A 26949-nucleotide genomic window follows, 5' to 3' on the forward strand; every position below is an offset into this window, starting at 1 on the left:
CCTCTGAGATTTGAAAGTGCCCTTTAAGCTCTCAGGATCCTTTTGTTAAAGTGGAGATACAGGAGTTCCCCGATGGCCCGGTAGGTTAAGGACCTCGTGATGTCTCTGCTGTGGTGTAGGTGGGATCCCTGGCCCAGGAACTTTGCATACCATAGGCGAAGCCAAAAAAATTTAAAAAAAGTGGAGATGCAAAAGGTTGGAAGAGAGAAGGTCAGGGCTGGGAGGAGAGCAAACAGAAAAGAGGAGTTTGATCCCAGATCTGGGCATTTTACATTTGTTTGCCCCAGACCCACACAAAGCAGGTCTTAACTTGGGGTGGGGGTGAGGGTGTGGGAGAAAGGGGAGGGGGAAGAGAGGGGGAGGGAAAATCACCCACTTGCAAGGTGGTGAAGCAGCTGAGATTACAGGAATAAAAACACCAGAGGCATTTGCCCAGATACCAGTATTCAGGATGCTTCTTAAGCAAATGGATAAATCCTCCCCAATTTACCTCTCAACCCTCCCGGAAGACAACTTGGGCATTCAAATCATCCAGCCCTCCTGAGAGTAGGAGTGAGTCTGCAGCAAATAACAAAGGAGGCCTGCGGTTTGCTGCTCGGAGGGCTCCCCTCCTCCTCCCTTTAATGATTGGCCGGCTGGCTGGCTGCAAACCAGCCTTCATTTGCCAGGAGGAAAAAAGGGGAAAAGGTCAAAGTGTGAGAAGCAGATCGATTCCTCGCCTCAAGCTAATTCTTTTAACCAGGTGAGTAGCCCCAGTTTCTGAGAGAATCCCAGGGAGGGCAGAAGACCGCTCTGTGGGTTCTCCGTTTTGGTTTGCGGGGGCTACCTTAACACAGTTTCGCAGACAGATGATAGCAGAAATGGTCACAGTTCTGGAATCTCAACGTCTGAGATTAAGGTGTTGGCAGGATTGTTTTCTTCTGAGGGCTGAGAGGGAGGGATCTGCTCCAGGCCTCGTCCCTTGGCTTGTAGACAAGCATTTTCTTCCTGTGTCTCTTCATGTTGGCTTTCCTCTGTGTACATCTGCCTCTAAATTCCTCCCCCAATCCTTTCTGGGGGCTACACTAATGGCATGTGAAAGTTCCTGGGCCAGGGAGTGAACCTGAACCACATCAGGGACCCAAGCCGCTGCAGGGATGCCACCAGGTCCTTAACCCATTGAGCCACCAGGGAACTCCTAATTTTCCCCTTTTTATAGGGACTCTAGTCATATTGGATTAGAGCCCATCCCCATGACCACATTTTAACTGGAATACCTCTATGGAGGCCCCATCCTTTTTTTTTTTTTTTTTTTTTTAATGGCTGCACACAAGGCATATGGAAGTTCCCAGGCTAGGGGTTGAATCTGAGCTGTAGCTGTGGCAACACCAGATCCTTTAACCCACTGCGCCAGGCCGGGGAGCAAACCTGCACCTCCACAGCCACTTGACCCACCACAGTCAGATTCTTAACCACTGCACCACAGCGGGAACTCCCCCCTGAGACTCTTCTTCCTCCCTCCAGCTTACATCCAATCAGTTGTTCATGCTCTGGCCATTCTCTCCCATCCTCAAATGAGGTCACATTCTGAGATACTGAGTGTGGGTGGGTGTTAGTGCTTCAACATGTGAATATTGGGGGGGACACGATTCTACTCAAAGCATCGTCCTACATCCCACTATCCGCTTGGTGACTTTTTTAACCTTCTGCCAATGTCACAGCGCTGCCACCGGCTTTGCCCCTCTCCTTGTGTCCCCAGGGATCCCTGTGCCATATGCACTGGGCTTTGATGATCTTTCTCCAGTTTTTCTTTCCATGTCCATTTCGGCCACCATCCTCAATGATTTCCACTGAATGGGGACAGCCTGGTCCACACTCAAACCCATCACTTCTTTGACCTCCTCTACACCAAGGTGACTGTCACCTTTGCCTCTCTCTAGCTCTGTAAGGTGCTCCCCGGCTGCCGTTTAGACCTTGCAACTGCATGAAGCTGCAGTGCCCTTCCAAAATCTCCAAGGGCAGTGCCCCACTCTCTGGTGCCACCCTCCCAGACGCCCATCCAATCTGCTCCTTTCAAGCTGACAAACCCCTCAAGTCCCTTCCTTCCACCCATTTTCCCAGCTCCCTTCCAGCTGTGTCTCTTCCAGCATGCCACAGATCTATGTGGTCCAATACAGCAGCCTTGAGCCACATTGGCTATTTATTTATTTATTTATTTGTCTTTTTTTTTTTTGCTATTTCTTGGGCCGCTCCCACAGCATATGGAGGTTCCCAGGCTAGGGGTCGAATCGGAGCTGTAGCCACCAGCCTACACCAGAGCCACAGCAACGTGGGATCTGAGCCGTGTCTGCAACCTATACCACAGCTCACGGCAACGCAGGATGGTTAACCCACTGAGCAAGGGCAGGGACCGAACCCGCAACCTTATGGTTCCTAGTCAGATTCGTTAACCACTGCGCCATGACGGGAACTCCCACATTGGCTATTTAAATGTCCATAAAGTTTGGAGTTCCCAAAGGTTTAAAATTCAGTTACTTACTTGTGCTCACCACATTTGAAGTGCACAATAGCAAAGGTGGCTAACAGCTTCTAGAACATTTCTATTACAGCAGAAAGATCTCAGGACAGCCCCCCTCTAGGTCCTCAAAGTCATCCTTTGAACTAATTTTTCGGTTATGGATAAATTTACACACCGTGTGAAGTCAATGAATAAATGCTTATATTTTTTATTTCCTTGTCCTTTCCCTGCCTCTCAACTGACAGATGCACAGCTGTGACTCGGCCTTACCTTCTACCTGTTTTTGCATCTACACCTGACTGCACAGCACAGCTGGAAAATTTACACAACAGGGTATGTAGGTATCACTTTTGTGCTTCTCATCTATAAAATGGAGACACAACAGTGCTCATAAGATTATTGAAAAGATGGGAGTTCCCGTTGTGGCTCAGTGGAAACAAACCTGACTAGTATCCAGGAGGCTGTGGGTTCCATCCCTGGTCTTGCTCTGTGGGTTAAGGATCCGGTGTTGCTGTGAGCTGTAGTGTAAATCACAGACTTGGCTCAGATCCTGCATTGCTGTGGCTGTGGCGTAGGCTGGCAACTATAGCTCCAATTCGACCCTTAGCCTGGGAACCTCCATGTACTGCAGATGCAGCCCTCCTCAAAAAAAAAAAAAAGATTATTGGAAAGATGGAATGAGATAACGCCAAAAAGTGATTAATGTAATGTTTGGCACATATTTAGCACGACAATAGATTATAGCTGTTATTATTATTATTATTGTTAAAAACATTTTTTTTTAAACCTCAGCTGGTGGAGTTCTGGTTGTGTTGAAGTGGGTTAATGACCTGGTTTGTCTCTGTGGAGTCCTGGGTTTGCTCCCTTGCCTGGAGCAGTGGGTTAACGATCTGGCATTGCTGCTGCTGTGGTATAGGTCGCAGTCCAGCTGGGATTCGATTCCTGGTCCCGGAAACTTCCATATGCTGTGGGTGTAAATGAAAAAGAGAAAGAAAGAAAGAAAGAAAGAAAGCGAGAAAGAAAGAAAGGGAGAGTGAAAGAGAGAAAGAAAGGGAGAGTGAAAGAGAGAAAGGGAGAGTGAAAGAGAGAAAGAAAGCAAGAAAGCAAGAAAGCAAGAAAGCAAGAAAGAAAGAAAGAAAGAAAGAACCAAAAACCTCAGCTGGACCCTGACATCATCCTTCTATTTTTCACAATAACTGAGCCCCGCCCCTCTACTCCTAAAGAAGAGAGGCATTTTTAAAGCGACTTCCCTTCTCCTGCAAAAATATTTGTTTATATTTTTCTTCTGGCTCAGTGGAAGAAAACTTCCTTCTGTAGTAAGTCTTTGCAGAATAAGATAGAGCTGCTTTCAGGTGGTGATTTTTCTAAGACTGCTGGTAATACCCTTCTTTTAAGGCAAGAGAGCTGGGAGGAGAGATGGAGAGGCGGTGTTCCAGAAGCCAGGAATGCCGACGGGCGTGGAAGAGCTGACTTCAGTGAGAGTAGGTTCTGTCAAATGATGGGGCCAGACACCCGATTACAGCGGGTGGAAGAGCAAGTGAAAGGTCCTCTAGGGAGTTCCCACTGTAGTTTATCGGATCAAGAACCTGACTAGATACATGAGGACACGGGTTTGATTTCTGGCCTCACTCAGTGGGTTAAGGATCTGGCATTGCCGTGAGCTGTGGTGTTGGTCACAGGTGCGGCTTGAATCCCAAGTTGCTGTGGCTCTGGTGTAGGCTGGCAGCTGTAGCTCCAATTTGACCCCTAGCCTGGGAACTTCCATATGCCACAGGTGTGGCCCTGAAAAGACCCAAAATGACAAAACCCAAAACAAAACAAAACAAGTTTGCTTCTGGGGTTCTCTTGTGGTGCAGTGGGTTAAGGATCTAGTGTTGTCACTACGGTGGTGCGGATTCAATCCCTGGCCAGGAACTTCTACGTGTTGGGGGTGCAGCTAAAAAATTGAAAAAAAAAGAATTTTTTTAAAATAAAAAGCCTGCTTCTTGAAAGTGGGGACTGTGTTAGCACTGTAATTCTGAATGTGGCAAGAATCTTGTGAAGGAAACATTTGCAATCTTTCAAACTACAGAATATTGGCTCCAATTTGTAGATTAGAGCAACTTAAATGCATTCATCTGGGTGATGGCTGTGGCTGTGCATAACTTCCCACGCTGACCCCTGAATTAATGAATTAATAGCACATGCTCCAGGTTCTACCCAGCTCTTTTATCTAATTGAATGCAAATTAAATATGTATATGTAGTAGAGTGAACTTGGAAACCCTACAATCCCTCAGAGGAAACCAACCTCCAAATGTTCAATATGGCCAATGGCTTCCCCTAGACCTTAGCATGAGATAATTTTCTTAAGCTTTCCACACTTCATCAGAAATTGAGAAGAAAGAACATGAGCTAACACAGGATAAAGAAATGGATAGCCCAGGCTCGAGCCCAATTCACTTGAGATCATGCAAACCTGCTTTGCTTTAGCAAATGCAAAACTATCCAGTTAAAACGAGCATTTTTTTTTTTTTTAAGATAACTACATCTCAGCGCTCCTTATAAAAAGCTTGTCCTCACAGATTGGGGGTCACTTGCTGAACCACTTGTATCTCTACTGTCACTACACAGATCAAACTCATGAGCCTTCCTTACTGGAAAGAAAACCTATTTAAAAAAATGCAACTGTATCTCAGAAATTCAGACAATAAAATTTAAGACATGAATCAGAAAGTCTTGAAGCTATCACCACATGGACTCTTTCTCATTGGGTCTGTTCAAGGCAGCCCAGCCAGAGCCCTTGGCATTTGCCACTCAGGAGAGAGGACTGAACTCTTCATAGTGCATCATTGTAGCTTGGCTCTGATTTGTTAAGTCTCCTGGGATGGCAAGTGATAGAAATGTAACTCAAATGGGTGTAACGTAAAGAGCGTTTCTTTTGGCTTAGTCATTGAACAGCTGTGCTCATGATTGAATCCAGGATGCCATCAGGATATGATCCCTTTCTCCATCTTTGTTTTTTTTTTTGGCTGTGCCCATGGCATGCAGAAGTCCTCAGGCAAGAGATCAAACCCATGCCACAGCAGCAACCAGAGTCATAGAAGTGACAACACTGGATCCTTAACCCTCTGAGCCACCAGGGAACTCCTCTTTCTCCATCTTTCACTCTCTGTTCTCTTCTGTTGCCTTTATCCTCAAGATGCCACTCTCTAGGTGGTCCTCTGGCAGCTCCAGGCTGACTTCCAAGCCTCTCAGCAACCTTAGTGGAAAAACGAATACTTTGTTCCCACAGAAACCCCACTAGGTTTCTAAGTTCTAGGATTGGCTTTCATAAACCTAATTTAGGTCATATTTCTGATCCTAGTAATTAGCAGACCTAGGTCACTAGCTCAGAGCTGGAGCTGTGGTTGGGGTTACCCCTCTAGAATCACCCAAGAGTAGAGATATCTGGTTTCCCAAGGGAAAAGGAGGACTTATTTATGGAAATAGAGGACTAGATAGGGGCTGGCAAAAGCAAAATCTGTCCACCACATGCCAAGATGTGAGTTGGCAGTACAAAGAAGAAAGTAATGAGGCAGTTCCCATAATGGCTCAGCGGTAACAAAGCTGACTAGGATCCATGAGGACATGGGTTCAATCCTTGGCCTCGCGCAGTGGGTTAAGAATCCAGCATTGCTGTGAGCTGTGGTGTAGGTTGCAGACGCAGCTTGGACCTGGTGTGGCTGGGCATAGGCCAGCAGCTCCGACTGGATGCTGAGCCTGGAAACTTCCATATACTGTGGGTTCAGCCCTTAAAAAAAGAAAAAAAGCAGTGGCATTGTCACTGCTGTGGTTTTGATCAATGCTGTGGCTTAGGTTCAATCCCTGGCCCAGGAACTCCTGGATGGCCAAAAAATAAATAAATAAATAAAAATTAAAAAAATAAGGAGTTCCCCATGTTGGCTCAGCGGAAACGAACCCGACTAGTATCCATGAGGATGCAGGTTCGAGCCCTGCCCTCACTCAGCAGGTGAAGGATCCAGCGTTGCCTTGAGCTGTGGTGTAGGTCACAGATGCAGCTCAGATCCTGAGTTGCTGTGGCTGTGGCAGCAGCTCTAGTTCGGTTCGACCCCTGCCCTGGGTGTGGCCCTAAAAAGACCAAAAAAAATTTTTTTTTAATAATAAAAGAAATAGCAAGTAATGAGAGCACAGTTGCATCTCTGTATTTTCACTCTATGGAGATATCTAACATATACACATTAGATAGATACTCATATATATACACATACATATAAACACACACACATAAACATACGTATGTATAACACATTATATATATACATATTCATGTATATACATACATTTACATATGCGTATTCATGTATATATACATACATGTAATTCTATATACATATTTATATATGTTGCACATTTTATTAGAAGGCGCAGCTTCTGAACTTTATCACTCTCCATGTGCTGATCCATATGAGGTTCCGAAGAGACCAGATAATGACTTTCAGATTTTGTTGTAGTTACTATGTACCAGTGAGCTTCAGGGACAGATTTGCATCTCACGCACCTTAGCAGGAGTCTGATTGTCAGGGCGCCATGAACATCAGTCACTTCTGAGGGACCAAGAGTTCCCCTTCCCTCTGCTTTAGGCCTGGCCTTTACTGGAATCCCCCTCCAATGGTCTGAGGTCTCTGACAGGAGGGCGAAGTAAACTTGGCCATTTCTAGGTTTGTTTTCTCAGCCCTCGAAAGGAGAAGGCACCGGATGTTGACTTACGGAGTACAATTTGTCTGTGTTTGGATAGCTTAGAAATGTGTTCTTTGGACTATACATTTGGCCTAAAATACCCAGTGTGCCACGGCACACCTGCACCCATATCCTCACCCCCGACCCCCACCCCCCCAAGGTAGGATCACCACATTCACCGTTTGTAAAGATCTGGTTTTAGGGTTGAAGTCACTGATACAATCCTATCTTCATTCGCATAGGTTTATTGGAGAAATCTAAGATAGGATATTGGAATTGAGAGGTCACCTCCAAATCCATCTTCTTTCCTGTTGGTTGATGGAACCCTTTTCTGCCATTTCCGGAAGATGCCCGATCAGTTCCATTTGAGAACTTCCTCCGTGAGGGAAATCACTAGGAAGAGATTCTCTAGCCCTTTTCATTGCGAAAGTGTTTGAATTATGGGTTCTTTCCCATATTGATCTGAAGTTGCTCCCTAACAGCCACCTCTCCCAAAGCAGCGAAGCAAGTTTTGAAGAAGCTTTGTGTGCCTCTTTTTAGCAATAGATGAGCGTGTGCACTTCAAACGACTTCTTGAGTGTCTCTTTACAAGTCAAAGGCTCATCATCTTTATTTCAGATCAGTAACAAGGCACGTGTCTGGAATGTGTATATGGTTTCGGTATAAACAGTCCCCAAACTCATGTATCAACCTGACAAAGTCTAGACTCAAGAGTTTGTTTCAAGAAGAAAAACAAGCCAGCCATGATAGAAAGAATCACCAGCCTATAAATTGTGCTGAGGTGTGTTTATATAACTAGATTCGAGTTTAAATAAAGCAATTGAAGAGTAAACTAAACTACCAGTCATAGCTGTAAAAGCAACATCAGGCAGAGTCAGCTGAAAGGACAGGTTACATTTGCCTTGATCATGAACATGAGCCAACACAGATTTCCAAGCAGATGGCCAGCACATCAGGACATCGCTTCCAGGGGGTAAGTGTCTTCATTACCACTCTCATCTTGAGAAGCTCAAGTTCAAAGAGATGAGCGACTGCCTCAAGTCAGACGGAGCCCTCATTTCAGGGGCCAGAGTACCCGTGACCACTATGACCTCATCCAGGTGATGGTTTCCAGCTGGTTCATATGACCCTGTTGATTCAGGCTGGTACCCCAAAGCTATTTCCCATCTCGTGAGACCACAAGCTCGCTTAGGGGTGCCGGTACTCCATTAGGGGTGCACCATCATCAGATTCCTAGAGATGTCTGGGCCCCTCCCCTTCCCCTCTCCCACTGCATGTATCCCTATAGCTCCTGAACCATAGCTCAGCCATCAGTCAAGGTTCTAGAGAATCAGGGACATGATTTGCTCAGTGATTTTGGTTTCTGCTAAGGGTTAAGCAAAGTTAGAAAAGGAGGACGGTTGGCCCAGAATAATATATTCAAGTGATAGACTAAAAACAAGTCCAGGAAGAAGCTGTAGGAGGGAATTTGTGGAGTTTATAAGCAAAATCAATGCTTTATATAATTTCATAGCCATGTAATAAGTAAATGTAATTTAAAGCAAGCTGCTTTATGTTGTGTGTATATGATGGCAAACATAAACTATATATCAAATGTATATCTTTAAGACATATGATCTATTATATTAGATGCTGGAACTATCTGAACTTATAATTAGACAGGAATGAAATGGACAGATGGTATAGGTGGGCGGCTCAGAGTTGCAGGTAAATGTCACTGCCCAGACCTGACATAGCTCACCTGGAGCACTTTAATTAGCTCCCAGTTGGTCTTGCCTCTCATTTCTCTAATCCATTTTCTCCAGGGCCTTGAGGGAAATACTTGCTGAAAATACTTCTGTGGTCCCTTGGTGTCCCTGGAATAAAGACCACACTTTTCGGAGCTCCTCTGTGGTACAATGGATTAAGGATCCAGTGCTGTCACTGCAGCAGCTCAGGTCACAGCTGGGGCACTGGGTCATTCCCTGGCCCCTGGGAACATCCACATGCCATGGGCACAACCAAAAAACAAAACCCCCAAAAGACTACCCCTTTTTTGGCTGTGCCTGTGGCAGGTGGAAGTTCTCTCTCATACCAGGGACTGAAGTGCGGAGCATTGACCCAGGCCGCTGCAGTGACAATGCCAGTCCTTAACCTGCTGCACCACAAGGGAACTCCTAGGTTTGTGTTAATTTGTTATGTGGCCATAACTAACTAACACAACACTGCTTATTGGGTGTTACCCACAGCAGGTAACGGATTTTGGCTATTGGTAGTTAGTAATCAGGGCAGAAATTGCTATGTAGAGTTATTACCAAAGGCCCTATAAATTTTGGGCTTTACAGAAAAAAAAGAGAACATATGAATCCTAAGAAATGAGGTCTATGTGTGTGTTTAGTATTTTAAGCACAGATAAATGTAACAGAATACAAATGCTGGTCAGCGGAGTTCTGATTATTGTGGTCAGTTCCTCCTCGCGGAGCCGCGGCGAGGAGCTTCAGTCCTCATGGTGTTGAGAAATAGGGCCCTGGCTTTAGATTCGTGCTCTTTGTACCTCAACTGCTCCTCTATAAAGTCCTTGCAATTTTTGTCTCCAGGCTGTTTGTCATGGCATTGGTTGCTTCCTGTTTAAGGACCTTATTTCTATTTTCGGATCTCTCTCCATGTCTGCAAGGATGATGGCTCAACTTGGCTTCAACTTCCAAAGCTTCGTCCATTGATTTGCATGATGCTTTGCTCTGTTAAGAGACCTGACTCATTCTTTTCTTTTCTTTTCTTTTTTTTTTTGGCCATACCCACGGCATATGAAAGTTCCTGTGCTGTGCAGAGGTCAGACTCTTAACCCACTGGGCCACAGCGGGAACTCCAGCGATCTGACTCATTCTTAATATCTACATTGTGTCACTGTACGGATGTTCCGATGATTTATTTTTGTTGCTGTTAGCTAATTCCTAGGTTGATTTTCAATGGTTTTGGCCAACGAATGCAAATATGCCATGGTTTTGCAATAGCCCACAGGCAAGCCAAGGCTCGGTTGTACTGTTATTTCCTTTTCTTGCTTTTTTTCCTCCTTCTCTTGCTGAGGGTCACTGGCAACACAGATAAGCCCAATGCGAATCTTGTTAAGGATCCTAATTAATGTTGCGATAAAGGGGGACAGAAGACTCATGGTTAAAACAGACTTAAGAGACTATTTGAAGGCCAGTGAATCTTCATTGCAAAGCTGAGTTAGCTGTGTCTGCTTCGGAGCCTGGAATCTCAGGCGAGCAATTCTTGATTGTATTAGTGATGTGCGAATAGGAGGAAACCTAATCTAAAAATAATCCTGTGTTCTCATACATATTTTAATTACATTGAAATAAGGATGTATCTAATTTGGGGAGATTTCAATTAGTTTAGGGCAAAATGATGAAACTTACTCTGAAGATGACCTGACTTTGCGGGAGCCAGCAAAGTCTGTCCTGTTTTGCGCCTGTGTCTTTCAGCCCTTTAGCCCTGAAGGGGCTGCAGCATCGTCACCAGGTAGAATAAGAACGCACAGCAGAGCTGGCTCCTGGCTGGACGCAGGTCTTATTTTCCAGGCTAATAGTTTTTCCAGGGAGAAAGCTCTGTGGTAGTTTGGCTCTGACGTTCTTTCTGCTATGGGACTGAGCAGCAGCTGGGAGCCGGGGTTCGGGGGTCCCTCAGACCTAGGTCCAAATCCACTCCTACTCACCTGCTGTGTGTGAACAAGTCACTGAGCCTTCTAAACCTCTGATAACCTCTCTCTCAGATGAGGATAATTATACCAGCCTCACGCAATCCTTGTGAGGATTAAATGAGGTCATGCCGATAAAATGTGTAGCAGGCAGCCTGGTATATGGCACGCTCTCAATAAATACTGATCCTTGGCTATCAGAGCTGTAACAGACAATTCTTTTCAAATTTAAATAGGCGACCTGAGCCACAGCAGTGACAACGCCAGATCCTTAACTTGCTGAGCCACCAGGGAACTCCACGAAGACTTTAAATTCAAGCCAATAAGATTTATCTTTGCTTTAGTACCCAAACACTATCATACTAGTATAAAGTCTGATTTAGAAAATAATCATGTCTAAAATACACATAACATTTATTACTTTAACCATTTGAAAGTGTGTAATTCAATGGTATTCATTATATGCGCAGTGTTGCGTAACCATCACCACTGCCTAATTCCAAGCATTTGCATCACCCAAACAGAAACTCTGTACCAATTAAGTAACAACCCCAGCCTCTGTTAACCTGCAGTCCACTTTTTGTCTCTTAAGAATTTGCCTATTCTAGGTATTTCATATAAGTGGGATCACTCACCACTGTCCTATTATATCTGGCTTATTTCACTCAGCATGTTGTTTTCAAGGTCCATCCATGTTGTTGCCTGTGTCAGAATTTTACCCAATTGCATGCATATTTCATATTTTGCTCATCCATTCATTTGTTGATGGACACTTGGGTTGTTTCCACATTTTGGCTATTGCTGTGAATGTGGTATACATGTTGGCATCCCTATTTTTAATTTGATGGGCATTTACCTAGGAATGGAATTGATGGGTCTTATGGGAATTCTATATTTAATTTTATGAGGAATTCAGTTTTGGTATAGAAATAAATAGGTTTAAAAAGGAGACACAGGAATTCCCGCTGTGGTGCAATGGAGTTGGTGTCGTCTCTGCAGCGCCAGGATGCAGGTTTGATCCCTGGCCCCCTTCTGTGGCTTAAAGGAGCAGTGTTGCTACAGTTGCAGCATTGGACACAACTGTTGCTTGGATCTGATCCATATGCCACAGGGTGGCCAAAAAAAAAAAAAAAAAAAGAGATATACTGCAAACCACATGGAGTAAATTCATTGCTATGATAAGAAAACAAGCAAAACAATCTCATTTGTGGTTTAGAGTGACAAGAATAATCTTGACAATCTATTTTTTTAAGATTTTAATTTTTCCCATTGCAGTTGATTGACAATGTATTTTTAATCTGATAAACAAAGTTAAGAAATAATTAATTATTGGCGTTACCGGTTCAGGATCATGTTTCAATACTGTGTTGATCCTGCCTGGAATTTTGCATGCCACATCTGTGGCCAAAAAAAAAAAAAAAAAAACCAAATTGGATTGTTACAAAAACTGTATTCAAAATTCAGCCTTATTAGGAGTTCCTGTTGTGGCGCAGCGGAAACGAATCTGACTAGGAACCATAAGGTTGCAGGTTCGATCCCTGGCCTTGCTCAGTGGGTTAAGGATCTGGAATTGCTATGAGCTGTGGTGTAGGTTGGTGGCTACAGCTCCAATTAGACTCCTAGCCTGGGAACCTCCATATGCTATGGGTGCAGCCCAAAAAGGACAAAAAAGACAGAAAAAAAAAAAATCTCTGGTTGTACTCCAAGGATAAAAATCTCTCAGTTCTTAGGTGATATTGGAAGACAGGCTAGAAGAACTGGCCCTGCCTCCGTAGTAGTTTGGTAAGGAGGTGCTGGGCCCGGGGAGGGGCCTGGCTGTGGGAGGCACCGTTCTGAGCAGGTGGCAGGAAGGGCACTCCTAAGACTCTGACTTGGTGGAGGCTGGGGAGGGCAGGAACACTGGCTTCTGTCTCAAGTTACTCCCTGGCCACTCGATGGCTGAAATCAAGTCAGAGGTGACAGTGTTATAGCTGCAGGTGATCTGGAGTTAGAGAAAGCCAGTGTCAGGAAAGTCCTGAGTTCCCCTGCTGAAGGCAACCAAGAGCTGTTTGGCAAAACCACAAGGCTGATGGCTCCTCAGATTCCTCGACTCCTCTGAAATAGCGCGGCAGAGCTTTGATCTTCTGCTCAGTTCAAAGTCCTTCTTCTGCCTGCAGTGACTCAGCATGTGGGTGGGGGGACGAGTCTCTGGGGAGACAGCTGGGTGTGGCAGGGACACAGCTGGAGCAGGGGCCATCCAGATGCCTCGCTGTCTGCCTACACAGCCCTAACCATGTCACCTTAAAGGGGAAACCTCCTCAGCGGATGGGTAATAAGGTGACACTGGATACAGTTCCTTCATAAAGCATACCAGCGAGTGTGTTTTCTCTCCGGTCCGTTTCTAAGGGCACCTAAGGGTGAGCTTGTTCTAGAGAGGCTGCCTCAAGGAATGGCACCATCCATTCTCCTGGGAGCCCAGACCTGGCCCTCCTCTCGGTCCTCATCTGCGGGCTTCAGTCTCAAAGGTGAGGCTGCTGGGGGGCCGGTGGGACTCTTTCCTCAGGGGTCAGCTCCAGATGGGGAGCTTTCCTGCCCTCGGGGGGCCTGGCTGCACTCACAGCTTGGGCAACCTCCGTGGGGATCCGAGTGGACTGGCATTTTCCAGGGCTCCCTCCAGCTCCCTGTTCCCACCATGCAGACTCCAGCCGAATTCTGGATTCATTCTAAATTCTGAATTCTGGTATGAGACTCTGCCACTCAGGGTTGCAAGACTCAACCCAGATACAGCGAAGTGGTCACTTGAACAATGGGGGTGGGGGGAGATAAGGGTGTCCGCCCTCCATGTGGTTGAAATTTCCCATGGAACCTACAGTCGGCCTACCATGTTTGTGTTTCCGGTTTTGCATCCATGGATTCAACCAAGCTCTGATCAGGTAGCTGGCAGTGTATGTACAATCTACCCCTGGAAAAAATCCACATGAATGTGGACCTGGACAATTCAAAGGGGTCAACTGTATTTAAGCAGACAGAGGAAGTCCAGAGGAAGTCTTTAAGGAAAACGTCTTATTCCTTTAACTTTGTGAACTATGTACTCTGCACTACTGTTGACCCTGGGATATGGTTCAGCCAATGTAAGGTGTAGATAGCCATCCTTCATTGCCATCTGCTACCAACCTCCAGGATAAGCCTGCAATTTTCCTGATAGGGTCTCATGCCAGGGTTCTCTCTTTGTCCTGTTTCCTGCTTCCATCACCGGCAGTTGTTTTTTTTGTTTGTTTGGGGTTTTTTGGTCTTTTTGTCTTTTAGGGCCACACCAGCATATGGAGGTTCCCAGGCTAGGGGTCCAATTGGAGCTGTAGCCGCCGGCCTACGCCACAGCCACAGCCACCGCAATGTAGGATCCGAGCTGCATCTGCGACCTACGCCACAGCTCACGGCAACGCTGGATCCTTAACCCACTGAGCAAGGCCAGGGATCGAACCCACATCCTCATGGATCCTAGTCGGGTTCCCTAACCACTGAGCCACGATGGGAACTCCCCATCATGGGCAATTATAATGTTCATGTTGGGAATGAATTGGTTCATTCATTCATTCGACAATAAAAATAGTTTGAGCAGCAACTGCTGTTGGCTACTAAGCAGTGTCAAAGTACAGAATGGAGATCAGACTTGAAAATTCCCTGAGCAGACAAAACCAGCAAAACCATGTAAGCAAATCCTGATTTACTTTATCCTGCAACACAAATGACGTTAGCTTGGGTCAGTTCTTACACATGCCTTTGAAAATCATAAATGAAACATATACTGTTTTCCAGAATTGGCGTAATGTCACCACTTTGAACCAGTCCCTATCATTAGGAAAAACTTTGATGCTATAACCAATCACCGTAAAGAATAAACAGCCCCTAGGAGTTCCCTGGTGGTCTAGTGGTTAGGATTTGGCACATCCACCGCCCTGGTTCAGTCCCTGGTCTGGGAACTGAGATCCCACATCAAGCTACTGCACACTGCAGGAAGGAAAAAAAAAAAAAAAAAAAATAAACAGTCTCCAAATTTTCACTTTTTAAGCTGTCCCGTGACACATATCTCTGAGCTTCTTTCCACTGTTGGTTTGAAAGCTCCCAGTTTTGTTTTTTGTTTTGTTTTGTTTTGCTTTTTGGGGCTGCACCTGCCACATATGGCTAGGGGCTGAATAAGGGCGGTAGCTGTCAGCCTACACCACAGCCATAGCAATGCCAGATCCGAGCTGCGTCTGCGACCTACACCACAGCTCACGGCAGCGCTAGACCTTTAACTCAGTGATTGAGGCCAGGGATTGAACCTGCGTCCTCATGGATACTAGTCGAGTTTGTTTACCCCTGAGGCACAACTGGAACTCCGAAAGCTCACAGTTTGTGAACAGCTCTTATGTGCACAATGAACGCTTACTAATAACTAAGTTTGTTGACCTGATGGTTTTAATTTAGCTGTTTCTGGATTTTTGACAGCAGCAGGAGTAGAAATAATACTACCAGTAATAGCGATAAGGAATCGTCAGTTTGTCACGTATTACCTTCTGCAGTGTCCTTGCCCACCGTGGCTGTGTGACATCCTTAGTCATCCTGGCCGAATCTGCCTCCAGTCAGGGCTGGTACCAAGCACAGAATAAGTACTCAGCACTGAAAAATATTTCTTAAAATAACTGCATATCCAATAAAAGATGCTATTCATCTCCAGGTACAGTGGTTCAGAGACTCTGCCATAAGACCATAGACTTTTAACACTATCTGAGTGGAAATATTACCGGTTTTGCTATTAATTTCTCTGTTTTGATCCTGTAACTCAGGTCCAGGACCAGTATGAGCACCTGTGATGTCTATGTGGATGGAGAGTGCCTGGAATTGGCAGGTTTGCACAAGGACACCCCCTCCCCTGCCCTGGCTCTTCTAGCCTCAGTGTGGGGGCGCTGGTCACAGGGTGGGGAGAAAGCTTTTCCTCCAAAGACACTTGACCATTTGGTCAGAGTGGGGCGAAAAGCCTGGTGTGCAGAGGTTGGTGGCCGAGGGAGACAGGGTACAAGGTCCATCGTAAGTGAAGTCACTGTCTTCTTGTGCACCTGGCACACAGTCTCTCCGACACGTACAGAGACAGCCCGTGGCTTTTTCCCGGCTCCTTTCCTGTGCCTGTCCTTATCTCGGCTCCTGGGAGCCCCCATCTAGGCTGGTCCTGATCCTCCCCCTGCGGCCGGTCCCCTTCACTCTCAGTCCTCACGGGGCAGCCGATCCTGCTCAGTCTGGAAACTGCCAGTCACTCTCAGGTGTCTGCATGGAAGAGGGACATTAGCTCACAGCTCTGCTCCTGCTTCAAAATCTGCTAAGAACGGAACTCCTCATGTTCCATTTCTCCTTTAGGCATGGCCAGTCTCGCCAGCTAGTTGGGGGCTTTAACGCTCAGCTTGCCTGCCGGCTTCATTATTGTTTGAAGGTGGTTTCTCTGACGTTGACTTTGCTGTGTTTGTGCTGGAACGTGTCCTGGGGTGAATGGGAGCCTTTTGAGGGGACAGGATCATTTTTTTAACCCCTAAAACCTGTGTGTTTTGGGAGTTCCTGTTGTGGCTCAGTGGTTAACAAATCTGACTAGCATCCATGAGGATGCAGGTTCGATCCCTGATCTTGCTCAGTGGGTTAAGGATCTGGCGTTGCCGTGAGCCGTGGTGTAGATGGCAGACACGACTCAGATCCTGCATTGCTGTGGCTGTGGGGTAGGCTGGTGGCTACAGCTCCAATTTGACCCCTAGCCTGGGAAATTCCATATGCCATGGGTGCAGCCCTAAAAAAAAAGAAAAAGAAACAGAAAAAAAAAAAAAAACAAAACCAAACCATGTCTTTTGGGAGTTCCCATCGTGGCTCAGTGGTTAACGAATCTGACTAGCATCCACGAGGACACAGATTTGATTCCTGGCCTCGCTCAGTGGGTCAGGGATCCAGTGTTGCCGTGAGCTGTGGTGTAGGTCAAAGACTCGGCTTGGGTCCCACAGTTGCTGTGGCTGTGGTATTGGCTGGCAGCTGCAGCTACAAATTGACCCCTAGCCTGGAACCTCCATATGCTGCAGGTGGGGCCCTAAAAAGACTGAAAAAAGAAAAAAACAAAAAACCCCCCTGTATGTTTTGGAGTTACTGTTGTGGCTTAGCGTGTTAAGAACGCAACTAGTACCCATGAAGATGAGTGTTAGATTTCTGGCCTTGCTCAGTGGGTTAGGGATCCGGTGTTGCCACACACTGTAGCATAAATGAAGGATGTCACTCGGATTTGGCATTGCTGTGGCTGTGGCATAGGCCAGTGGCTACAGCTCCAATTTGACCCCTAGCCTGGGAACTTCCATGTGCCACAGGTGTGGCCCTAAAAAGACAAAACACAAACACCCCCCAGCCCCCAAACCTGTGTGTTCTAAATAATTGCTTTGAACCCTCTGAGTTTTTAATTTTAAATTTTAATTTATTATTATTATTATTTGGTCGCACCTGCGGCATGGGGAAGTTCCTGGGCCAGGGATCAAACCCATGCCCCTGCAGTGACAACCCTGAATTCTGAACTGCTAGGCCAACTGAGTTTTTCAAAATAGGGGAGCCCAAAACCATTTGCCAGGTAAGACATTCTTACCAAATTGCTACTAGCTCCAGGAGAGTGCTGCTTTTTTTTTTTTTTTTTTTTTTTTTGGTCTTTTTAGGGCCGAACCTATGGCACACAGAGGTTCCCAACCTAGGGGTCGAATCAGAGCTACAGCTGCCGGCCTCTGCCACAGCCACAGCCACTGCAGATCTCAGCCATGTCTGTGACCTGTGTCACAGCTCATGGCAATGCCGGATCCTTAACCCACTGAACGAAGCCAGAGATGGAACCCGCATCCTCATGGATACTAGCCTGATTTGTTTCTGCTGAGCCACGATGAGACTCTGAGTGCTGCTTCTGAGAGCATTTCCCCGCTAGCTCACTCTGCAGAAAAGGGGCCAGTCCTGGGGTGGAATGCTGCAGATGGGCTGTTATTTCCACTTGATGTGTCCTGAGGTTCCAGGAGGACCTCGAGCATCTCAGATAGCACATACATTCTTTTTTTCCTGTTGGCCAAAGCTCCATCTGTCATTTTTGCCTCTCTGAGCTCAGATTTGTCAGAAACCAGAACCCACTACAAATTTGTCTCTCCCTGCACAAGCTTAGCTCCTTAACCCTCACCACGCCCCCTGCTCTCTGCCAAGTCCCTTCCCTGCCCTTCCTCCAGCCAGTTCCCATCTCGCGGGCTGTTTCCAGTTTGGTCCCAGTGCACTCATCGCTCCAGAACTATGGCCTCCCACCTTCCCCCCGTTTCCCTCCTCCCTAATTATTTAGCACTTAAGTGGATTTTTCTGTTCATCTGTAGTTTGTTGTGGCTATTTCTTTCTGTCACTTTTGTTTATACATATTTACAGTTAGTTCAATTATCTGTTCTAATGGTGATCTAGGTGGCATGAATAATTTAACAATAATTTACATTTGGCTTTGGAATGCCTTTCTGTACTCACATTTGAGTTTGGGGATATTCTGGGAATTCACATTTCAAGCTCAGTCATGAAGCCACAGTATAAAATGCCTTGGAAGGAGTGGGGGCGTTATTCAGCCTCTTTTCCCCTGGCCCCTGAAACAGCCTTCGGCTCCTGGCTCCAGGATGAGGTTGGAAAGCATCACTTCTCATACAGTTGTCTTGTTCTGGCCTCAGGAGAGCCTTTCTAGTCCCTTCGGGGTGTCTGTCTCAGCTGTTTGTCTGGTACACGTTGTCTCTATCAGAGGGGAAGGTAATCAGGAGGCTGGCTGGGGGAACATTATCGGAGCTCCTGCAATTATCGGGGAAGAAAAATTCCTTAATTGTAAGACTCGGCCAAGTGAGCATTCATTCAATACGTCTGCTCATCAGTGCACACACCGAAGGTTAGCCGGTCTGATTGCTTTGAAAAATTGTCCTTGCCATCCTTATTGTAAAACGCTTAAGCAACATGATGGACGATGGAACCCATTAACTGGCAGGGTCCTTTCCCATAAATAGAGATGTGACCCTTGAAACTAGCAGGGTCCTTTCCCATAAACAGAGATGCCCACACAGGGTTGAGTAAACAGATGACATTCGCCGTGGTGAGCCTGGGCAAAGGTTTGCCGCCCTGACCACACCACGAGAAATATTTAAGTTTAGCGGATTTGTTACATAAACACTCTAACCTCAGACTCAGTTGGGGCAGTTACATCGCTCTCCTCTGAGAGAACAAAGAACAAAACCGCCGTGCGTCTCATTCCAGTCGTGGGGTGTGAGATGACTGACAATGGATCTGAAAGTCTGTCTCTTTCAAAGCATCTCAGGAGACTTAAATACAAATCTAAGGTGCTGAAGAGAAGGGGAGCCTTACCACCGAGTGTTTTATAGAAACAAACTCGGGAGTTCTGGTTGTGGCTCAGTGGGTTAAGAACCAGACTAGTATCCCTGAGGATGTGGGTTCAATCCCTGGCCTTGCTCAGTGGGTTAAGGATTCAGCCATTGCCGTAAGCTGCAGGGTAGGTCACAGATGCAGCTTAGATCTGGCATGGCTGTGGCTGTGGGGTAGGCCGGCAGCTATAGCTCTGATTTGATCCCTAGCCTGGGAACGTCCATATGCCACAGGTGTGGCCCTAAAAAGACAAAAACAAACAAACAAACAAACAACAAAACAACAACTCAAAATCATGGTGATAAATCCCCCCCTGGCAGGCAGATAGAAAGCCCTCTCCCACACTGACCCCTCCCTCCAGGATCCTCGCTGTGGCTTCTGGGACGGGTTGACTGCCTTCCCCCTACCCCGTCTTGATCTTCCTCGTTGATCCATGGAGCCTACCCATCCTGAATTATTAGACACGATTCTGAGATGAGAGATCCTCAGCTTGACTGGTCTCATGTATTTTTCTTTGTCCATTGAAGCTTCCTAAGAGATCTGTAGTTGCTGAGATGGTTTAAGGCTTAACCTTGAGGGGCTTGGAAGCCTAGAGACGCCACAGCTGAAGCAGGGAGGGGAGTCACGGAAAAAACAAAACTTAATTCCTTGGCTCTGAAGGGGTATCGGGAATTGGGAGGGTGTAACAGTGATGTCTAACATGCAGGTGGGGCCACCACGGGGCGGGAGCTGGCCTGCTCTTAGCATTTATTCCTCCTTCCAACAAATCTCTGCTTAGACCCTTTATGTGTTACCCATTGCTCTAGGCTCAGTAGTGATACAAAAGTGGAATTTAGGTTGATTTTTTTTTTCTTTTTTTTTTGGCCATGCCTGGGGCATGCAGACATTCTCAGGCCAGGGATTAAACTCAAGCCACAGCAGTGACAATACCAAGTCCTTAACCACTAGGCTACCAGGGAACTCCATCGGTTGATTTTTATTATGTAGGACGCAGGAGAATAATTTAGCGAATTGTTAAAATGCTGATTTCTGGGACTGATTCTAAAGACTCCGCTTTACTAGGTAATTTTTAACAAGCAGCTCAGGTAATTGTAATGCATATGGTCCTGAGACCAGTTTAAACAAAACAATCACGGTTCTAAAACCTCTAAGTAGGGAGTTCCCGTCCTGGTGCAGTGGTTAACGAATCCGACTAGGAACCATGAGGTTGTGGGTTCGATCCCTGGCCTTGCTCAGTGGGTTAAGGATCCGGTGTTGCCGTGAGCTGTGGTGTAGATTGCAGACACAGCTTGGATCCCGTGTAGCTGTGGTTCTGGCCTAGGCCGGTAGCTACAGCTCTGATTAGACCCCTAGCCTGGGAACCTCCCATACGCCGCGGCAAAAAAAGACAAAAAATAAATAAATAAATAAAATAAAACCTCTAAGTAAAACCAGCCCAAAGGCTTGGGAGTCTGTTAACTGCCCAGAGAGGATTTCTATGTTCAGCTGGCTCAGCTGGGTTTAGCTTACCTTGACAGTGGCCATGGCGTCACGATGTTGAACCATGAAGATGTCCATTGCAGCCTTGGGCTCAGAAAGCAATGATAGGTTAGGTGCTACACTTTGGACCTGGGGAGGGTGTCAGCCCAGAGCTTTAGCAGCTCGAAGGAAGAGCATTAGGTTAACCAGGAAGACAGCATACATTGATAAGGCTGTGATCACGGGAGGGTGGTGAGGTGAGGCATTCCACTCGCCTTTGTCTCACGGTGAAGGCTCAACTACCTGGGCATGCTCTATTTTGGTGAAGTATTTTCCCCACCCTTTTTGGTTCATGACATCTGTCTTTTTCCTAGAGTCAACCACCTTACAGAGACCTGAAGGAGGGCCCAGGGGACATCATTGAGAATGGTTCTTTGGGGAGTTCTCCTGTGGCGAAGCGGGTTGACGATCCGCTGTTGTCACTGTAGCAGCTGGGGTCACTGCTATGGCGTGGGTTCAATCCATGATCCAGGAATTTCTGCATGCCATGAGCATGGCATTAAAAAAAAAAAGTTTCTTTGAACAGTACCCTGAATATAAGGTTGTTTTAATGTAAATTCAGAACATGGTGCAACTGTAGGTAACATCTCACAAATAGCTGCTAAGCCCGGGGACTCTGGCCTTTCAGGCAGGGACATGGCTCTTTAGCTGCCTCATTTCCAGTGTTGAATGGTATCTGCCCTGGTCTGTGGACACTGGCCTGCTCTTAGGAAATTTCCGGGCTCTTGCAGAAATTTTGTCTATCTCTTGAAACCAAATCAAACCTTCTAACTGACCAATAACTCAGTCTCAAAATGAATGCCTCCCTTAAAGAGTTGTTCTTAAGGCTTCCCTGGTGGCCTAGCGGTTAAAGGATCTGGTGTTGTCACTGCTGTGGCACAGGTTTGATCCCTGGCCCGAGAACTTCTGCATGCTGTGGGCAGGGCAAAAAAAAAAAAAAAAAAAAGTTGTCTCAAGTGTGACATGGAGTCAGTGGGAAATCTGCTAGGGACATGCCGTAGGCTGTGAAATCTGCCCAGAATCACTGAAAATTTGGCATTTATGTATCTCAGTAGTTTTCTCATGACATAAACTAAAACCTTTTGGTTAAGAAATCCTCCGTTGGTATACACTCCAACAACAGCTGGATGCCCTACAACTCAATTCAATTTCGATGCTCACTACAGCGTCGGGCAGACCCCATGGGTTAAAGAGCAGGGTTCCACCCAAAGACTGTCCCCACTTCCTGACACCAGCCACTGATGTCAGCAAGTGGGCTGACACATGTGCGATGACCAGATGGTTGAATTCACGCAGAAGGTACTTACTGACTGGAGTTTCTTTCATGACTCAGCCATTAACAAAGCCGACTAGTATCCATGAGATTGCAAGTTTGATCCCTGGCCTCGCTCAGGGGGTTAAGGATCCAGCATTGCTGTGAGCTGTGGTGTATGTCGCAGACGTGGCTCGGATCTGGCGTGGCTGTGGCTGTGGTATAGCTAAAGTTCTGATTCGACCCTTAGCCTGGGAACTTCCATGTGCCACGGATGCAGCCCTAAAATAGAAAAGAAAGAAAAAAAAGTACTTAGTGTTTGCCTACTACCTTCCACCCACTATTCTGTGGGGACACCCCAACATGTTCCCTTTAGTCATTTTTTTTTGGTAATTTCCCTGTACTATGGTCATTATGCTGTTGTTTATGTATATTGCCTTTGTTTAACCCCATAGTTGTCACTAGCGGGATTTTTTTTCTTTTTATTCTTAGGGCATACGCAAGTTCCCAGGCTAGGGGTCTAATGGGAACTGCAGCTGCCCGCCGACACCAGTCACAGCAGTGCTGCATCCTTAATCCACTGAGAGAGGCTGGGGATCAAGCACGAATCCTCAAGGATACTGGTGGGATTCTTAACCATTGAGCCACAACGGGAACTCCCCCTTTCGTCATATGCTGATTTCTTTTTCTTAAAGCATCCTGCCTCGTGCTTGGTAGCTGCCCAGTCCATGTTTGTAGAGTAAATGAACAAGTCAATGAGTTAAACAATGTGACGTAACAATGGTTAAGGTTCGTCATCAGCCAAACCGTACAATAAAACCTGTCCTTGTTGGAAATGGCCGCAGCTGGTTACCCTGAGCCAGTAGCCCCCAGAACTAGGACGCAAGCGGAGACCCCGTGTGAGCCTTGGGGACACCAGGTCCCACGGAGGCTTGGGTACCAGGGGCAATGTCTGAAGCCACATGGGGAATTGAACCCCAAAGCAGGGCGGGAATGAGAGCTCAGGAGCTGGCCCAAGGGGTGGGGTTGCTAACCAAGCTGTCCATTGTCACAGCATGCTACGGTTTCCAGAGCTGCTCCTGTCTCGTCTCTGATTTAGCTCTGGGAAGCACCCAGTGCCTGCTGCTGCCTGGGCTGCTCCCAGAACAAGAATCTCAACTACAGACCAGGAACTTAGGGACGGCCTGGAGCACAGATGCAAATGTAGTGATGTCTAAGAGCAACACGACAAGACCACAATAGTTAGGCGGCAAGAAATTCATCCAGTCCCAGGGTCATTGCCTGTTTTGGGGCCCTAGATCCCTTTAACATTCTGCGGGAAGTCCATGAACCCCCTTCTCAGAATATTCTAAAGGCCATGTGTGATGATAACGCTGACCCACGAGAGAGTGAAATGCCATTAGTAAAATATTGAAAAGGTGAAACTGGCTTGTTATGATCATTATATAACTACAGATGTGATAAAGTCATTTGAGTAATAAAAAATTAAAAATAAATAAATAAGTAAAATACTGAAAAGGTTACCAAATTTGGTTGTAACAGTATCTGGGATCTTTACACAGGACCGGACGGGGCAGATTTAGCAACACAACAACTTTAATAATTTAGATGATGTGCTGTTGTGAGGCGCACGCGGCAGTGAAGGTCGGCAGGCACGACTGCAAATACTAGCACCTTGCTGATCGCTACCGCCACAGACATCGGGGCCTTGAATACCGCTGGCGTTTGCTGCGGGCGTTCACAACGGAAGGCACTGCGACTTTACAGCGTGAGGTGAGTGAACACAAAGATGTCATGTTTGTCCCTGTCCAGGTTCAGACTCCTGGATTCCGGGCCACTTTCCCTGCTTAAAGTGTAGCTCTAAGAGCTTTTCTGGGCTCTCTCCACGGCCGCATTGAGTTTCAGGAAGATCCAGTGGTCAACTCATTGCTCTGCCGCAGCGATCAACTCTTTTGGTGAATGTAGATTATAGGTTTGAAACAAATGGGATGAAAGTGCACTTATTGCTTAATGTTCACGCCCTTGTACATACGTTTGTACAAAAGCAATGGATGGATACGCGTTGTGTATGTGGAGTTTTCTGGAGTTAATAACACCAACTTCACACGTCGTCTTATTTATCGGCATGTGTAAATTACTATAAAAACCAATCCCTAGCCTAGGAGTTCCTATCGTGGCTCAGCGGTAAGGAACCTAATCAGTATCCATGAGGACGTGGGTTCGATCCCTGGCCTCGCTCAGTGCTAAGGCTCTGGCATTGCTGTGGCTGTGGCGTGGGCTGGCAGCTAGAGCTCTGATTGGCCCTTGCGCCTGGGAACTTCCACATACTGCAGTTTGGGCCCAATTTTAAAAAGCAATAAATAAATAAATAAATATTAAAAGAAAATCCCTGGGTACTATTATGCAGGAGGATTCTCTTTGGAGTCAGTATGTCATAGTTAAAACAAAGAGAATTCCTAGAAAGAGAGGAATAAAAAGAACACTAAAGAATGGACTGGCTGGAGTTCCCATCGTGGCTCAGTGGTTAACGAATCTGACTAGGAACCATGAGGTTGCGGGCTCGATCCCTGGCCTTGCTCAGTGGGTTAAGGATCCCGAGTTGCTGTGGCTGTGGTGTAGGCAGGCAGCAGTAGCTCCAATTGCACACCTAACCTGGGAACTCCCATGTGCTGTGAGTGTGGCCTTAAAAAACAAAAAATAGGAGTTCCTGTCATGGTGAAGTGGTTAATGTGTAACGTATCTGACTAGCAACCATGAGGTTGCGGGTTTGATCCCTGGCCTTGCTCAGTGGGTTAAGGACCCGTGTTGCCCTGAGCTGTGGTGTAGGTTGCAGATGAGGCTTGGATCCCGAGTTGCTGTGGCTCTGGCGTAGGCTGGTGGCTACAGCTCCAATTAGACCCCTAGCCTGGGAACCTCCATATGCCGCAGGAGGAACCCTAGAAAAGGCAAAAAGACAAAAATAATAATAATAATAAGTGGAAGGTAACTGCTTAAAAATCAATTCACGAGAGGCATTCCTGCTGTGGCACAATGGGATCAGTGCTGGCTCTGCAGCAACGTCGATCCACAGACCAGGGAGGTGGGTTAAGAATCCAGTATGGATCGTAGCTGCAGCTCGGATTCCATACCTGGCCAGGGAACTTTCACATGGCCCAGGCTGGCAAAAAAACCAAAAAACAACCCCCCCCCCCCAAACAACCTGCAAAAACAATTCATGAGAAAGGCTGCTTACTGAGCACATTATAGAGAGAACACGCTGTGAACTCTGTCCTCTTCAAATACATTGTCATGTCGGAGACACAGCGCAATGTATATTTGGAGCCGTGACCTCCCCAGCGAAGGGCAAAGACGGGGGTGCGTGTGGGGCGGGGAGAGGATGATGATGGGACTCAGACACTTCAGTGAAATTATTCTTGGGACCACCAGACTGTCGTGGGGAGGCTTTTTGGTTACTACAGTGTTTGGGGACACATGAAGTCGTGCCTAAAGATTCACTAGGAGCAGAGCAGCTAATGAGCAGGGTCACGGAAGGGGTACAGAACAGAACGTGCAGGGGGTGATGGCGACGGCTTTCGCAGGACGTGCCTGGGGGACACGGAGGATATTTATGGTGGCTATTTTACTTATACTGCTCGGAGGACAATCACCGCTTGTTTGTTTCTGAATCCTTGGTTTTGTCTGAGCGTTTATGTAATTTTATATTATTACAGGAAAAAATGGAAACGAGAGGGTCAGGAACTCCCAGGAGGGGGAAGAGACCATAGAACATTCTTCACTACAGTGGAAGGGCTGGACAAATGGCACAACACTTGCCAACCATCTGACCTTTAAGAGTCCTGTTTCTTGCCCTATGGGTTCATGAAAGCTTAACGGCCATGGTGATGCATTCATGGGTAGAAGACACTAGCAGAAATGCATTAGTGTTTAGGTAAGCCATGCAAACTCCACTGGCACCGACAAATAGCTCTGGGTATAAGATGCATTTTGTTCCAAAGGATATTACAACTCTTCAACAGTCAGACGATTTCACAATTGGCCAAATATTTCTGTGTGTGTGTGTGTGTGTGTGTGTGTGTGTGTTATTTTTCCCTTGTTATGTTTCTAAAGCTCTGGTCGCATTCACAATTTTCCAGGAAATTGGTGTCAGGTAACAAACCCACCAGGAACAGCTACCTCTAGAGAGCAGAGCGTTTTATCTGGCACTCCGAGTTTGCTGGTTGGTTTGCTGCATACATGTTTATTTTCAGTTCAAAGACAAAATAGAAAACTCCATAGTGGGACATGTTACCTCTCAGTTCACACTCTTCCAATCTCTCAGTTCCCATAAAATAAACATTCTAAAGTGTAAGCGGTGGGAAATAATGTAAACTCTGCAGAAACAGAAAATAAATTAGTTTCTTTCAGACTTGGTGGAGGTCCTTTACTGAACACTCTGCTGCCAACAGAATTTGCCTCAAACGAAGAAGAAATCCTTGGCCTCTTTCGCCATTTCTCCGGCATTGCGTAACAGCATATTTCAAATTCATTTTCTTCTCCAACTGCAGCAAAAAGGCAGGCAGGCGTTTGTGTTGGTGGAGTCTGAAAAACAGAGAGAAAAAAAAAAAAAAGGTTCAGTGGTTTAAGAAGAGCTTTATCGGCGATGTCAAACTCTTCATATTTTATAGCTCTAAAGCTGGAAACCAAAAGGAAACTCAGAGCAGAAAAGGGATTCTATTCACAAGGCAAGGCTGGGGTCTTTGCTTGGGACCCTTTTACTTGTGGGCCGTGGAGAACAGACCCTGCACCACTCTGGACTCAGCCAGCATGGATGCTGCAGGCAGCAGTTCTGAATTTCCTAAAGGATTCCCCTTGGGGATCGTGGCTGAAATTCCGACTTCCAAAT

General features: G+C 46.4%; 1 protein-coding gene and 1 long non-coding RNA gene across 4 annotated transcripts in view; one reads left to right on the top strand and one right to left on the bottom strand.

The window, feature by feature from the left end:
• LOC106508814 lies at positions 293 to 26468 on the top strand. 3 transcript variants are annotated; one of them, XR_001305881.2, is made up of 5 exons: positions 293 to 742; positions 2743 to 2830; positions 15697 to 15758; positions 23630 to 23840; positions 25778 to 26468. It is a non-coding gene; the product is annotated as an uncharacterized LOC106508814 (long non-coding RNA). The 3 variants fall into 3 exon arrangements; XR_002342451.1 differs by lacking the exon at positions 15697 to 15758 and having other exon boundaries at positions 298 to 742; positions 2743 to 2834; positions 25778 to 26141; XR_002342450.1 differs by lacking the exon at positions 15697 to 15758 and having other exon boundaries at positions 304 to 742; positions 25778 to 26141.
• The window catches only part of MTHFD1L (methylenetetrahydrofolate dehydrogenase (NADP+ dependent) 1-like), a 189337-nt gene continuing 188664 nt past the window's right edge, over positions 26277 to 26949 (bottom strand). The window contains 1 exon segment of the mRNA XM_021086779.1: positions 26277 to 26645. The gene's annotated coding sequence lies outside the window, so the exon portion shown is untranslated.

This window comes from Sus scrofa, chromosome 1, assembly GCF_000003025.6.
Source record: "Sus scrofa isolate TJ Tabasco breed Duroc chromosome 1, Sscrofa11.1, whole genome shotgun sequence".
Lineage (NCBI taxonomy): Eukaryota > Metazoa > Chordata > Mammalia > Artiodactyla > Suidae > Sus > Sus scrofa.